Consider the following 16,210-nt stretch of genomic DNA (forward strand, 5'->3'; position numbering starts at 1 on the left):
TGATATATGTGGGGGTACAGTGTGGACAGTTGTGGTGTGAGGGGTATATATGATAAACCCTCATGCCAGTTGTGGTGTGAGGGGTACATATGATATATGTGGGGGCACAGTGTGGTCAGTTGTGGTGTGAGGGGTATATATGATATATGTGGGGGTACAGTGTGGTCAGTTGTGGTATGAGGGGTATATATGATATATGTGGGGGCACAGTGTGGTCAGTTGTGGTGTGAGGGGTATATATGATATATGTGGGGGCACAGTGTGGGCAGTTGTGGTGTGAGGAGTGTATATGATATATGTGAGGGCACAGTGTGGTCAGTTGTGGTGTGAAGGGTATATAGGATATATGTTGGGGTACAGTGTGATCAGTTGTGGTGTGAGGGGTATATATGATCTATGTGGGGGCACAGTGTGGGCAGTTGTGGTGTGAGGAGTGTATATGATATATGTGGGGCACAGTGTGTACAGTTGTGGTGTGAGGTATATATGATATATGTGGGGGCACAGTGTGTACAGTTGTGGTGTGAGGCGTATATAATATATGTGGGGACACAGTGTGTACAGTTGTGGTGTGAGGGGTATATAATATATGTGGGGGCACAGTGTGGTCAGTTGTGGTGTGAGGGGTATATAATATATGTGGGGACACAGTGTGTACAGTTGTGGTGTGAGGGGTATATAATATATGTGGGGACACAGTGTGTACAGTTGTGGTGTGAGGGGTATATATGAAATATGTGGGGACACAGTGTGTACAGTTGTGGTGTGAGGGGTATATATGATATATGTGGGGTACAGTGTGGTCAGTTGTGGTGTGAGGGGTATATATGATATATGTGGGGACACAGTGTGTACAGTTGTGGTGTGAGGGGTATATATGATATATGTGGGGTACAGTGTGGTCAGTTGTGGTATGAGGGGTATATATGATATATGTGGGGGCACAGTGTGGTCAGTTGTGGTGTGAGGGGTATATAATATATGTGGGGACACAGTGTGTACAGTTGTGGTGTGAGGGGTATATAATATATGTGGGGACACAGTGTGTACAGTTGTGGTGTGAGGGGTATATATGAAATATGTGGGGACACAGTGTGTACAGTTGTGGTGTGAGGGGTATATATGATATATGTGGGGTACAGTGTGGTCAGTTGTGGTGTGAGGGGTATATATGATATATGTGGGGACACAGTGTGTACAGTTGTGGTGTGAGGGGTATATATGATATATGTGGGGTACAGTGTGGTCAGTTGTGGTGTGAGGGGTATATATTATATTACTTAGGAGCACAGTGTTATTCAGGTGACACTATAGTGTAAGTGACTGTAGTGTCTTTAGGCTCACAGAGGAGCTGCAAGGAAGCAACTAAACGTGAGCGTGAATTCTTTATCAACAAGTGAAGGCCTGGAGAATCAGTGCACTTTTATACCTGATGGAGATGATCATCACCTGTGAGTAGCTAAATGTCACTTCTGACAATCCTGTACAAAGTGTGACACTTTCTGCTTTACACGAGGTAGAAACAGAAGTCCTGTGGAAGAAAGATATGGAGGCCTGGCGCAGCATTCCTGCATATAATATGCTGCCATGGGGTGCAGCAGCCATGTGGATAAATTACACAGGTCTGCTGCACCCCATAGGTCCTTATTTTACGATGGCCTGCTGCAGCCTGACCACCTTTGTTTTCTTACACAGGACTGCTGCCATCTCCTCTATGTAAAGTGCTCATGTACATAGGAGGCAGTTTTTTTGCAATTATATTCCTGTACATAGGGGGCAGTATTATAGTAGTTCTATTCTTGTACATAGGGGGCAGTATTATAGTAGTTCTATTCTTGTACATAGGGGGCAGTAGTATAGTAGTTCTATTCTTGTACATAGGGGACAGTATTATAGTAGTTCTATTCTTGTACATAGGGGGCAGTATTATAGTAGTTATATTCTTGTACATAGGGGGCAGTATTATAGTAGTTATATTCTTGTACATAGGGGGCAGTATTATAGTAGTTATATTCTTGTACATAGGGGGCAGTATTATAGTAGTTATAGTCTTGTACATAGGGGGCAGTATTATAGTAGTTATATCCCTGTACATAGGGAGCAGTATTATAGTAGTTATATTCCTGTACATAGGGGGCAGTATTATAGTAGTTCTATTCTTGTACATAGGGGGCAGTATTATAGTAGTTATATTTCTGTACATAGGGGGCAGTATTATAGTAGCTATATTCCTGTACATAGGGGGCAGTATTATAGTAGTTATATTCTTGTACATAGGGGGCAGTATTATAGTAGTTATATTCCTGTACATAGGGGCAGTATTATAGTAGTTATATTCCTGTACATAGGAGGCAGTATAATAGTAGTTATATTCTTGTACATAGGGGGCAGTATTATAGTAGTTATATTCCTGTACATAGGGGCAGTATTATAGTAGTTATATTCCTGTACATAGGGGGCAGTATTATAGTAGTTATATTCCTGTACATAGGAGGCAGTATAATAGTAGTTATATTCTTGTACATAGGGGGCAGTATTATAGTAGTTATATTCCTGTACATAGGGGGCAGTATTATAGTAGTTATATTCCTGTACATAGGGGGCAGTATTATAGTAGTTATATTCCTGTACATAGGGGGCAGTATTATAGTAGTTATATTCTTATACATAGGGGGCAGTATTATAGTAGTTATATTCTTGTACATAGGGGGCAGTATAATAGTAGTTATATTCTTATACATAGTGGATAGTATTATAGTAGTTATATTCCTGTACATAGGGGGCAGTATTATATTAGTTATATTCTTGTACATAGGGGGCAGTATTATAGTAGTTATATTCCTGTACATAGAGGGCAGTATTATAGTAGTTATATTCTTGTACATAGGGGGCAGTATTATAGTAGTTATATTCTTGTACATAGGGGGCAGTATTATAGTAGTTATATTCTTGTACATAGGGGCAGTATTATAGTAGTTATATTCTTGTACATAGGGGCAGTATTATAGTAGTTATATTCTTGTACATAGGGGGCAGTATTATAGTAGTTATATTCCTGTACATAGGGGGCAGTATTATAGTAGTTATATTCTTATACATAGGGGGCAGTATTATAGTAGTTATATTCTTGTACATAGGGGGCAGTATTATAGTAGTTATATTCCTGTACATAGGAGCAGTATTATAGTAGTTATATTCCTGTATATAGGTGGCAGTATTGTAGTAGTTATATTCTTGTACATAGGGGGCAGTATTATAGTAGTTATATTCTTGTACATAGGGGCAGTATTATAGTAGTTCTATTCTTTTACATAGGGGGCAGAATTATAGTAGTTCTATTCTTGTACATAGTGGGCAGTATTATAGTACGGTAGTTCTATTTTTGTACATAGGGGGCAGTATTATAGTACGGTAGTTCTATTTTTGTACATAGGGGGCAGGATTATAGATAGTTAGCTTGTATATGGGAAAATGTATTTTAGTAGTTTTATTTTGTATAAAGAAGGCAGGATTAAATGTGTTATTCTATATATACCAACAATTTGTCGGTTATGACCCCACCCATATTGTATGACCACGCCCACTTGTCTTGACTCCGCCCATAAAATGGGGCCGCTTTTACAGTTTTTTCCAGGGCCATTTTAAATTCCCAGTCCGCCCCTGTATACCCCTCACACCACAGCTGACTACACTGTGTCCCTACATATATCATATATACCCCTCACCACAACTGACCACACTGTGACCCCACATATGTCATATATACCCCTCACACCACAGCTGACTACACTGTGTTCCCACATATATCATATATACCCCTCACACCACAACTGACCACACTGTGCCCCCACATATATGCAACACCCTCGCCGATGCAAGGCAGAGAGGTTGTTGCGAATACGTCCCACCATGTAGCTTGCAGCCTGTGTAGGGTCTGATCAGCCCCACAGCATGTCACTACATAATCACTACAATACACACATGAGCACTGCAGAGGTAGAGCCTGCCTGGTAAGGCAGGAGTTAATTGTTTTCTGTGATGTAATTCCAGCAACCAATCACATGTGTTATACTTTGCTTCTGTGAGCTGAGATGTAATTGGAGGAGTAGCCACCACCTGACCAGTGGGAGTAACAAAACCCCTGGTCAGGAAACTTCTAGAGAGAAGAAGAAGAGCTCTCTCTCAGAGGGAAGTTCAGCCAGTCAGACCAAGGAGTCTGAACAGACTCAGAAGAGTCAGTGCAGCCAGCACACCAGACAAGAGCAGGTGAGCCCATCTCCCTGCCTGAGTGTAGTAAGTTAGTGAGTGAGGAAAGGGGTATCATCCTACCTTCAAGGGTGATACCTGAAGCAACCCAGGACAAGCTGAAGCATCCTTCCACGACACAACTATCTTCCAGCCTGCCCATTGCATCCAGGCTGATGATCTACATCCTGTGGCTCCCTCCAACTGCATCTCCAGCATTCCACCATTTTTTTTCAAGGCACGTTGCTAATGTTCCTGTCGGTTCCAATAAAGAACTGTAAGTTATTTTTGTTCAACGTCTGCCTTTGTCTGGTCCCTGCTACTACGGCTGTCACCATCACGGACACCCTGTCCACCACACAGAGACTCATACTCCAGACACCAAAGGGTTGCCCCAGGGAGAACCGCTATAGCAGCCTCTTCCTCATCATTTCTTGCCAACACCACCCTGCTGGAGACCTGCCAGGCTGTAGGACAGCCCTCCGGTTCCCCATACCAAGCACCGTGACACTAGCGTGCCTAGGCCGCAACCGCCAGCCACTACGGTACTGCGGGCCCCGGCTGACTCCAGGCCCCAAGAAAAGGCTAGGCCCCGGTGGGGGATGTTGCATATATCATATATACCCCTCACACCACAACTGACCACACTGAGCCCCCACATATATCATATATACCCCTCACACCACAACTGACCACTGTACCCCCATTTATATCATATAAATCCCTCACACCACAACTGACCATACTGTGCCCCCACATATATCATATATACCCCCAAACCATTCAGGCAAGGTTCCCCCTTAGCAATCTATTTAGGAAGGGTCCACAGGCCCTTAAACTTCCAGCAATAAGGAAAAACTATTTCACAGCATCCAAACGCATGTGAAACATGTAAAAACACACACACTGTCAATGTTTTTAAAAAGGCACCAATATCCCACTGTGTGATCGGACCCTTAAGGTGGATTCCCATGTGGGAATTCCCATGTGGATTCCCATGCGAGTAAAATGCAAGTGGTAAGGAGTTTGGCCAAAACACATATGTGTTTCTTTGTAAACCAACATACTTTTTGGGTAAACCCCCTACCACTTGTGTTTTGGTTCCTTTTAAAAATGCCACGCGGAAATCCGCCCTGAGGCAGCATTTATCTGTTGCAACTTAAACTACATTACAATAAGTTTTGAGTAAGCTTAGGTGCAGTGTCTTATTTTAACAGGGGAAGCACATTTACTGAACATGTTTCCCGTTCAAAATGTAATACATCCGTATTTCATCCATTACGTTTACAAAAAATGCACCTAAAACCACCTCACAACTGATTGTAATACAGTTTGAGCTGCAACCTGTGAACGCAGCCTGAGACACACTTTTTTAGATCACATAACTGCATCATGACTGAATAATACCACCACACCACTACCATTACATCATGACTGAATAATAGCACCACACCACTACCACTGCATCATAACTGAATAATACCACCACACCACTACCACTGCATCATAACTGAATACCATCAATACCATCACCACTGCATTATGACTGAATAATACTACCACTACCACTGCATCATGACTGAATAATAGCATCACACCACTACCACTGCATCATGACTAAATAATACCACCACACCACTACCACTGCATCATGACTGAATATTACCACCACACCACTACCACTGTATCATGACTGAATAATACCAATACACCACTACCATCACTACTGCATCATGGATGAATAATACCACCACACCACTACCACCACCACTGCATCATGACTGAATAATACCACCACACCACTACCACTGCATCATGACTGAATAATACCACCACACCACTACCACTGTATCATGACTGAATAATACCAATACACCACTACCATCACTACTGCATCATGGATGAATAATACCACCACACCACTACCACCACCACTGCATCATGACTGAATAATACGTCCACACCACTACCACTGCATCATGACTGAATAATACCACCACATCACTACCATCACCACTGCATCATGACTGAATAATACCTCCACATCACTACCATCACCTTTGCATCATGACTGAATAATACCACCACACCACTACCACTGTGTCATGACTGAATAATACCTCCACACCATTACCACTGTATCATGACTAAATAATACCACCACACTACAACCACTGCATCATGACTGAATAATACCACCACACCATTACCACTGTATCATGACTAAATAATACTACCACACTACAACCACTGCATCATGACTGAATAGTACCACCACACCACTACCACTGCATCATGACTGAATAATACCACCACACCACTACCACATGACTGAATAATACCACCACTACCATAACCCCTTCATCATGACTGAATAATACCGCCACACCACTACCTCTGCATCATGACTGAATAATACCACCACACCACTACCACTGCATCATGACTGAATAATACCAACACACCACTACCACTGAATAATACCAACACACTGCTACCATTACCATTGCATCATGACTGAATAATACCACCATACCACTACCATCACCACTGCATCATGACTGAATAATACCTCCATACCAATACCATCACCTTTGCATCATGACTGAATAATACCACCACACCACTACCACTGCATCATGACTGAATAATGCCACCATACCACTACCATCACTACTGCATCATGACTGAATAATACCACCATACCAATACCATCACCTTTGCATCATGACTGAATAATACCACCACACCACTACCACTGCATCATGACTGAATAATACCACCACACCACTACCACTGCATCATGACTGAATAATACCACCACACCACTACCACTGCATCATGACTGAATAATACCACCACACCACTACCACATGACTGAATAATACCACCACTACCATAACCCCTTCATCATGACTGAATAATACCAACACACCACTACCACTACATCATGACTGAAAATACCGCCACACCACTACCTCTGCATCATGACTGAATAATACCACCACAACACTACCACTGCATCATGACTGAATAATATCAACACACCACTACCACTGCATCATGACTGAATAATATCAACACACTGCTACCATTACCATTGCATCATGACTGAATAATACCACCATACCACTACCATCACCACTGCATCATGACTGAATAATACCTCCACACCAATACCATCACCTTTGCATCATGACTGAATAATACCACCACACCACTACCACTGCATCATGACTGAATAATACCACCATACCACTACCATCACTACTGCATCATGACTGAATAATACCACCATACCAATACCATCACCTTTGCATCATGACTGAATAATACCACCGCACCACTACCACTGCATCATGCCTGAATAATACCACCACACCACTACCACATGACTGAATAATACCACCACACCACTACCACATGACTGAATAATACCACCACTACCATAACCCCTTCATCATGACTGAATAATACCAACACACCACTACCACTGCATCATGACTGAAAATACCGCCACACCACTACCTCTGAATCATGACTGAATAATACCACCACAACACTACCACTGCATCATGACTGAATAATACCACCACACCACTACCACTGCAAAATGACTGAATAATACCAACACACCACTACCACTGCAATATTAACTGTTACTGTTACAGTGTGACAGACTTAATGCACTAGTATATAGAGAGGGATCTTCTCAGAGATGATTATTGTAATTATTGAAACAATTATTATTATTATTATTATTATTATTAATAATAATACTGATCATCTCCATAATAATAAAAATAATAATTGTCTCAATAATTCCAATAATAATCTCTGAGAAGATCCCTCTCTATATACCAGTGCATTTGGCCTGTTTCACAGTGTAACAGTTAACAGCTCTTAGTTACAAAAAATCTACTTATAGCCAACCGCTTAGTGGATAGAGGCTCTAGGGGACATATTCGCAGTGGCGTACATCAAGAGGTGGAAGCTGCGCCACTTTTATTCTACGCCAGTGGGCGAGTGCACCAGCGTGGGGAAAGTAACGCCCCGTGCCGGCCCACTCCCAGCCTGCCGCGCCATAAAATGTAAATAACAGGTCACCTTACAGTACAGTGAGTTATACAGTTAACACCATAACAATAATAGCCAAACAAATTCTATTCACCCACAGAAACTGTAAACTAAAAAAAGCTATTTATTAGTTCTTTATTTTTCCCAAATATCTGACTATTCAAAAACCTGTCCTGTCCTCCCATACATCTTTAATCCTCATCCACACAACCATATATGGTGGCAGTGATCTAGACGAACAATTTGCAGCAGATCAAGGGTTGTGCAAGGTCATGGATGGTGCAGTCAGCACACCATGTCCCACCATACTGTGACTGAGCCCAGAGGCAGCGACACATTGTGGAGCGGCCGCCCGGCTCCTATGGCGCTAAACCCTCATATCACTTGTCTTAGAGAATGAAGAGGGTGGTGACTTCACATACCCATATCTAGGGCTGTATAACACCTAGAAGATGCTTATGGTTTCATATAATTGATAAGATAATATAAGATAAGATTATTGGAAAAAAAATTGAAATTGGATTTTATTTCCAGCTACAATTTCCAACCATGTCTTTAACAGCCTGTATCTCTGATTCTTTACCTCAAAAATCCACAAATCTGATAAAATTCTTTCACTACAATGATACGAAAAGCCTGGAGATATTTGGGTGTGATTTAACATAAAAGAGGGATTCTAGAAATGAAATTTCATACCCTACCTGAGGGTGCCAGTAGTTTAGTGGGGTGAAACCTGGTGACAGTGTCCTTTTAAGCATAAAAAGTACATTATAATAAAGGAAATAAAGTGAAATCAAAATATTACAGACCATTTATATGAAATTCATATAAAATCCTGGACCAAAGATATTAATCAGATAATGGAGTGAGGGAGTGTTACATGTGTGATATATAGTTAGGTCATGTATAGTCAGATGTAGAGTATGAGGAACAGAGATCACCAAATCATCTCACTATGTCAGTCCTTGGACTGACGCTTAAATAACAAGTAGAGATGAGCGGACCGGAACTTCAAGTTTGGGTCCAGGGTTCAGGTTCGTCCTGCACTATTGCTAGCAGCTAGGGGCATCAATTTGCTGGATTGGCTGCACAGCTGCTAATCCGGATACATATGTTAGAGTCACGCGGGACACACCAAGGACCTGAACTTGAGGTTTGAGTCCGCTCAGCTCTAATAACAAGTATTAAAATGTAAATAACATGTCCCCTCACACTACAGTGAGCCAGTTATCATCATAGAAATACATTTTAGAAAAATCCTCCGCCAGTCTGCCACCTTCACCAAGTAAAAATGACTCAAAAGCGAGAAGATAACTAATGATGGACAGTGTGATAAGGACAGTATAAGGTATAAGGTTCAGTCTAGTTCATCTGTACACTTTGCCATGCTCTGTCTTTTCCCTGTTTATGGAATGGTACGGTGCCTATTGTATAAGTATATACAGGACCTCTGGAAGGATTTCCTGACATTGGGACTTTGGGAGGAGGATATAGGACCTATAGAGGAAGTGTAAAGAAATTTTAGAAAGAGTACGCTCCCTCTAGTGATGCTCACAGGCTATCACAGCTATACCTGCTCCACAGAGTCTATAGGACACCCAAATTATTGTTTGACATTGGAGCTAGGTCTGATGCCCACTGCCCTCGTTGCATGCTCAAATGGCAGATTTGCTCCACATGATCTGGTCCTGCCCAAATTTAAAGGGCTTCTGGGAAGCGGTGGTAGATATAATAAATGATGTATATTCAGTACAGATTGTGCTTTCTCCCTTTGTTTGTGTATTGGATATGTGGAGGACTTACCAACCACGGAGGCGGGGAAAACGGCAGTGGCCCAATTAATATATATGGCACGTAAACTAATTGCCCAACACTGGCTTGACCTGGTCTGTCCAACCGGTTCAGAATTTATTGATATTCACATATGTGGGGCCTTGAAGAAATTTGAGAAACTTTGGTTGCCATGGATGGACTCTGGCTTAGCTTCTAGAGAGCTCAGCCACTACCGACTTGGTCTCCTGTGATTTTACATGTTACTATCTACATAGGATGCCTGGGCCGGCCTCTGTTGTATCATGGGGTCCTACAGAATGTTGGCATTTTAAACCTGGGGTATATTAACAATTTTGTGAGCCCATGGACCTGATTTTTATTGATCTAGAATGAGGAACGCTGTGACAATGGATATATTGATCATTTTTGGATGTGATCTCTGTATTAGCATATTGATTAGCATATTTGTATTGAGATTTTCTCAGTTTTTAGAGACAAACAAACATTTATAAACACAAGAATCCGAACCCAACAGAGATGACATCCAAAAATGATCAAGAATGGGGCCTAACTTTGACACTTTTAATCTGCCTCAATATTTTTATAGAAGTTACTGAAGATTTCTGTGAAGTTTCCAACGCTTTAATCATAATGTTATGTTTGACATGGATGTAGCTTCTATGATTCTAATGCTTTTTGAGGGTAAGTCACCACTGAAACCAATTATAGACCCCAGAGTAGTGACTACTATACGCAGCATGTCAGTAACTGACCTCAGCAATGATTTGCACCATAGGGGAGTGACATTAATGTGGTCATGCTGCTCTCCCCTGTAGATGGCACTATAGGAGAGCAACATTATTGTGGTCATGCTGCTCTCCCCTGTAGATGGCGCTATAGGAGAGCAACATTAGTCTGGTCATACTGCTCTCCCCTCTAGATGGCGCTATAGGAGAGCAACATTAGTCTGGTCATACTGCTCTCCCCTGTAGATGGCGCTATAGGAGAGTGACATTAGCCTGGTCTTACTGCTCTCCCCTGTAGATGGCGCTATAGGAGAGTGACATTAATGTGATCATACTGCTCTCCCCTGTAGATGGCGCTAAAGGAAAATGACATTAGTCTGGTCATACTGCTCTCCTCTGTAGATGGCGCTTTAGGAGAGCGACATTAGTCTGGTCATACTGCTCTCTCCTGTAGATGGCGCTATAGGAGAGTGACATTAGTCTGGTCATACTGCTCTCCCCTGTAGATAGCGCTATAGGAGCGTAACATAAGTCTGGTCATACTGCTCTCCCCTGTAGATGGCGCTATAGGAGAGTGACATTGGTCTTGTGATACTGCTCTCCCCTGTAGATGGCGCTATAGGAGAGTGACATTAGTCCTGTGATACTGTTCTCTTCTGTAGATGGCGCTATAGGAGAGTGAGATTGGTCTGGTCATACTGCTCACTCTCTCCTGCAGATTTATCTGTAGGAGAGTGACAAGGCCGCCATTAGAAATTTCATGGCCACGGACTGGCAATTTTTGTGGGCCTTCCCCCAGTGTTCTTAACCCAATTATATTGGTATATTACAAAAACTAAGATAACTTCATAAATATTAGAACCAAAATAATGACCTAAATACATTACTATATCCCCAATTACTACAAAGATACAGGACTGCGGGGACTATCTTACCCCATTACCTGGCGGGCAAGCAGCCTCACATTACAGAGTAAAAACACCTTACTACGACATGTTGGGAAATTGTGGGGTGGCCACAGCTTTATTCAACACAATTTAACATTAATGACTTTAATAACATTTTGACATATGCTTCTCCTTCTTTAGCCCTTCTTCTTAAGTGCAGCTTGCCCGAATGCCCAAGTGCCAAGCTGCCCCTTCTTCCTGAGGGCAAGGTCCAGACCCGCCAGCTGCGACACCTGAAAAATAGAGAAGAAAACCCATTACCCAAATAACAGCAACATTTACATCATAGGAATCCATTACCATTTTTGGGGAGGGGGCAGGTCTGATGCTGCATGAAAAATCTGACATAGTATAAGACTGTCTCCACGTAGGTCTCCATCATAGGAGAAGAGAACAGAGATTCCCAGCACAGAGGAGATGCTGCAGAATTGTGAGCTCATGGGTAATACCAGCACCTACTATAAATCTGCTGACCCACAGATGGCATCATTGATTAGAGAATTTCTCTGTCTTCTACCTGAGCCACCATGTCAGCTTCTTCCTACCACAACAGATTCAGCAACACATAAAATTTTAGGTTTTCTTATTTCATCATCAACTTCTCCATTCTCTTCCTTCCCATAAAATCCCTATTTTTCCCCTACAATAGCCACTGTAGTAATAGCATCTCCACAATTGCCAATATAGTCACAGTGTCCCTCAAAGTAGCCAATAATAACAGGACCCTCAGTATCTAATATAGTTACAATGACCCCAGTAGACCACAGTCCGCTTTAGCTCATAGTAATAGTTCCCTTTGTAGAGAATAATCACAGTGCCCCCCAGTAACCAATAGTCACACTTCTTTTTGTAACCAATTGTCCTAGGACTTAGCAGTTTCCAATAGAAACTGTGCCATGCATAGTAGCTAATAGTCACAGTGCTCCCCCTTGACCTTTGGTCACAGGGCCTTGGGTATCAATAATAACCTAATCATAGTAACCAATAGTTACTTTTCCACCTGTAGCCTGTTGTCACAGGGCCCCCGGTTGCCAATAGTAAAAGTGCCCACTTAGCCTATATTCACAGGATCCCAAGTTACCAGCAATAATAGTGATCCCCATGTATGTTCTCTCCGTGTTTGCGTGGGTTTCCTCCGGGTACTCCGGTTTCCTCCCACACTTCAAAAACATACTGTTAGGTTGTTTAGATTGTGAGCCCCATGGGGACAGGGACCAATTTGACATGCTTGGGCAGCGCTGCGAAATCTGTGTGCGCTATATAAATAAAGAATTATTATTATTATTAATAGACAATAGTTATAAGGCCCATAAATAAATACTCATCACCTGCTGTGCTGCTGTCCTCCCGGGTTTCAGTATTACTGAGGGGCCACTCAATAGAAAGGAGCAGTAGATTTGCCGATGGTTGCATTCATCCTGTAATATAGTCATCATGGTTATTCTAACATCCCCATAAGTTCATGTAGAATATTTAGCCTAAAATGTCAAGTTCTTTGTACCTAACAACATTTAGTTAACATGTTTGCTCAACATATAACTTACTGACATAACTACAGTTCGCCCATGAGGTGCTAAAGCACAAAATCCACTCCAGGTCTAGGTTGAGGAGCTTTTTCCCCATGCTTACAATAGCATATTTACCCTTGGATATCAAGCTTTCATAGTTAAGAAAACATTTAGTTGTTTGTTTGCAGCATCCAAATATACAGTATAAATCATAACCCACTATAGTGTGAAACCCAAAAAAAACTTATTTAAACAATAATTTAGCTAAACAAGAATTATTACAATTTACCAAGGAAAGTTTATATGTAAAAAAGAGAACCTGGGACAGGAAAGATCACTTGTATCTTGAGATCCGTCTCTTAATGATGTGTCTTGCTCCTTCTCTGTACCATGTGGATCAGGGAAACAATGGACAGAAAATTTCTACCCTTCTCGAGAATCCTGCAATAAACCTCGAACAACAGTAAAAGTTTAATTCAGTTGTAAAAATCAGTACAGAAACTTTTTTTTATTTTCAGTTACAATATTAGGTTAGTGTTACAAAATAGAAAACGTATATATTTTTGGAATAAACCATCAATAGTTAAAATGCAGAGACATAGAAGTACAACACAAAGACAAAACTCAGAACACAAACAGATGTCATTCGTTGATACGCATTTCTTTCAGGATAAAGTCGTCTCTCCGACACCCCTTTTCAAGAAGGGTCCCTTTATCATGGACCGTAGCCCGCGTACCACAGGTTGTCTTTACTACCATGAGTTAGACCAACCTTCATGTTCTTTCACTCACCCAGGAACTATTTACGGTAATAGTTCACAGGCGAAACCATTGTGTTCGTACCCTTATACACAAACAAATCAATTCTTCCAACATCACACATACATCATTCAGAGTACGACTCATGGGTAGGTTTCTCATACACTCCTCCCTTTGTGTCTGATCTCATAAGAATTCCCAGAGTCATGGGCCGTGTGGCACCTCGGACAAGCCATTTGGAAACCACCCGGTATTTACACTGAGATTAATTCTTGTTCTTGAGTTCAGAACACAAAAGAATTTGCATAACAGATAAAAACCTATAACTTACTGACATAACTACAGTTCGCCCATGAGGTGCTAAAGCACAGATTCCACTCCAGGTCTAGGTTGAGGAAGATTTTCCTGCTAACCCCCTGTACAATAAGTAGTGGAGTCCAAACTGCCTCAGCATCACAGGGAGGCCCATTCTAATGAAGACAATGTCCTCCACCCGTTTCCATAACATTGAGGGGCCACTCAATGGAAAGGAGCAGTCGGGCCGAAGCCACAGACGGTTGTCTTCATCCTGTAATTTAGTCATCATAGCAATTCTAACATTCCAATGTTTTCAAGTAGAATATTTACCTTTATATACAAGTGCTTTGGATTCTAAAACATCTAGTTAACATGATAAATAGATAACGTATATACTTTGGGAACAAACCATCAAAAGTCAAAATGCAGAGACATAGAAGTACAACACAAAGACAAAAATCAGAACACAAACAGATGTCATCCGTTGATACGCATTTCTTTCAGGATAAAGTCGTCTCCCCGACACCCCTTTTCAAGAAGGGTCCCTTTATCATGGACCGTAGCCCGCGTACCACAGGTTGTCTTCACTACCATGAGTTAGACCAACCTTCATGTTCTTTCACTCAACCCAGGAACTATTTACGGTAATAGTTCACAGGCGAAACCATTGTGTTCGTACCCTTATACACAAACATATCAATTCTTCCAACACAACATCACACATACATCATTCAGAGTACGACTCATGGGTAGGTTTCTCATACACTCCTCCCTTTGTGTCTGATCTCATAAGAATTCCCAGAGTCATGGGCCGTGTGGCACCTCGGACAAGCCATTTGGAAACCACACGGTATTTACACTGAGATTAATTCTTGTTCTTGAGGTCAGAACACAAAAGGATTTGCATAACAGATAAAGACATATAACTTACTGACATAACTACAGTTCGCCCATGAGGTGCTAAAGCACAGATTCCACTCCAGGTCCAGGTTGAGGAAGATTTTCCTGCTAACCCCCTGTACAATAAGTAGTGGAGTCCAAACTGCCTCAGCATCACAGGGAGGCCCATTCTAATGAAGACAGTGTCCTCCACCCGTTTCCATAACATTGAGGGGCCACTCAATGGAAAGGAGCAGTCGGGCCGAAGCCACAGACGGATGTCTTCATCCTGTAATTTTGCTTTTATCATAGTTATTCTTTTATCCCTATGCTTTCAGTAGCATATTTAAAGGAAAACTACAATTTGTTTTATGCATTATGAACCTAACATACCTTTAGAATGCTGTAGCTACACTGATGCAGATACATATCTTGTTTAGTCCCTGAATTGAGTGGTTTTGCTGAAAAAAACTGTATATTATACAATAAAGAGGGCATTATAATAAATAATATGGGAGGTTAGCTGGACATTATATAACCTGGCTTTTAACTACATATTATATAATCCAGGGGGGTTGTACATAATATAACTTGAGAGTAAATCATTATGTCAAAATGGGAGGAGGCTGAATATAATATAAATATAGGAGGGGGCTGTATATAATATAAATATAGGAAGGGGCTGTATTTAAAAGAGATGGTTGTTTTTCAATTTTTCGCCTCTGGCACCTAATACCCTACAATTGGCCCCGTGTATGAGTCATGCAGATCAGGTTTATTAGTCCTGTCTGGACAGTTCAGGAAGCGCTGTGTAATGTGTTTATGCACCGCAGCCAGCAGAACCCAGCTTTCCCAAGGTCCTGAATTTTATAATAGTTTGTTTTTTTAAAACCACTGGGATCAGGGATTAAACAAGATATGATCCTGCATCAGTGTAGCTCCAGCTTTCTCAAGGTATGTTTGCTTCATAATGCATAAC

At 41.5% G+C, this 16,210-nt stretch overlaps 1 long non-coding RNA gene across 1 annotated transcript; it reads right to left on the bottom strand.

Annotated features, from left to right (window-relative positions):
• Window positions 1-11,856: 11,856 nt before the first annotated feature.
• On the bottom strand, window positions 11,857-15,648 carry LOC140117744 (uncharacterized). Its single transcript, XR_011853075.1, has 3 exons — window positions 13,616-15,648; window positions 13,117-13,206; window positions 11,857-12,021 (listed from the first exon to the last, which is right to left on the bottom strand). It is a non-coding gene; the product is annotated as an uncharacterized lncRNA (long non-coding RNA).
• Between the last annotated feature and the right edge of the window lie 562 nt (window positions 15,649-16,210).

Source organism: Engystomops pustulosus, chromosome 2 (assembly GCF_040894005.1).
Source record: "Engystomops pustulosus chromosome 2, aEngPut4.maternal, whole genome shotgun sequence".
Classification (NCBI taxonomy): domain Eukaryota; kingdom Metazoa; phylum Chordata; class Amphibia; order Anura; family Leptodactylidae; genus Engystomops; species Engystomops pustulosus.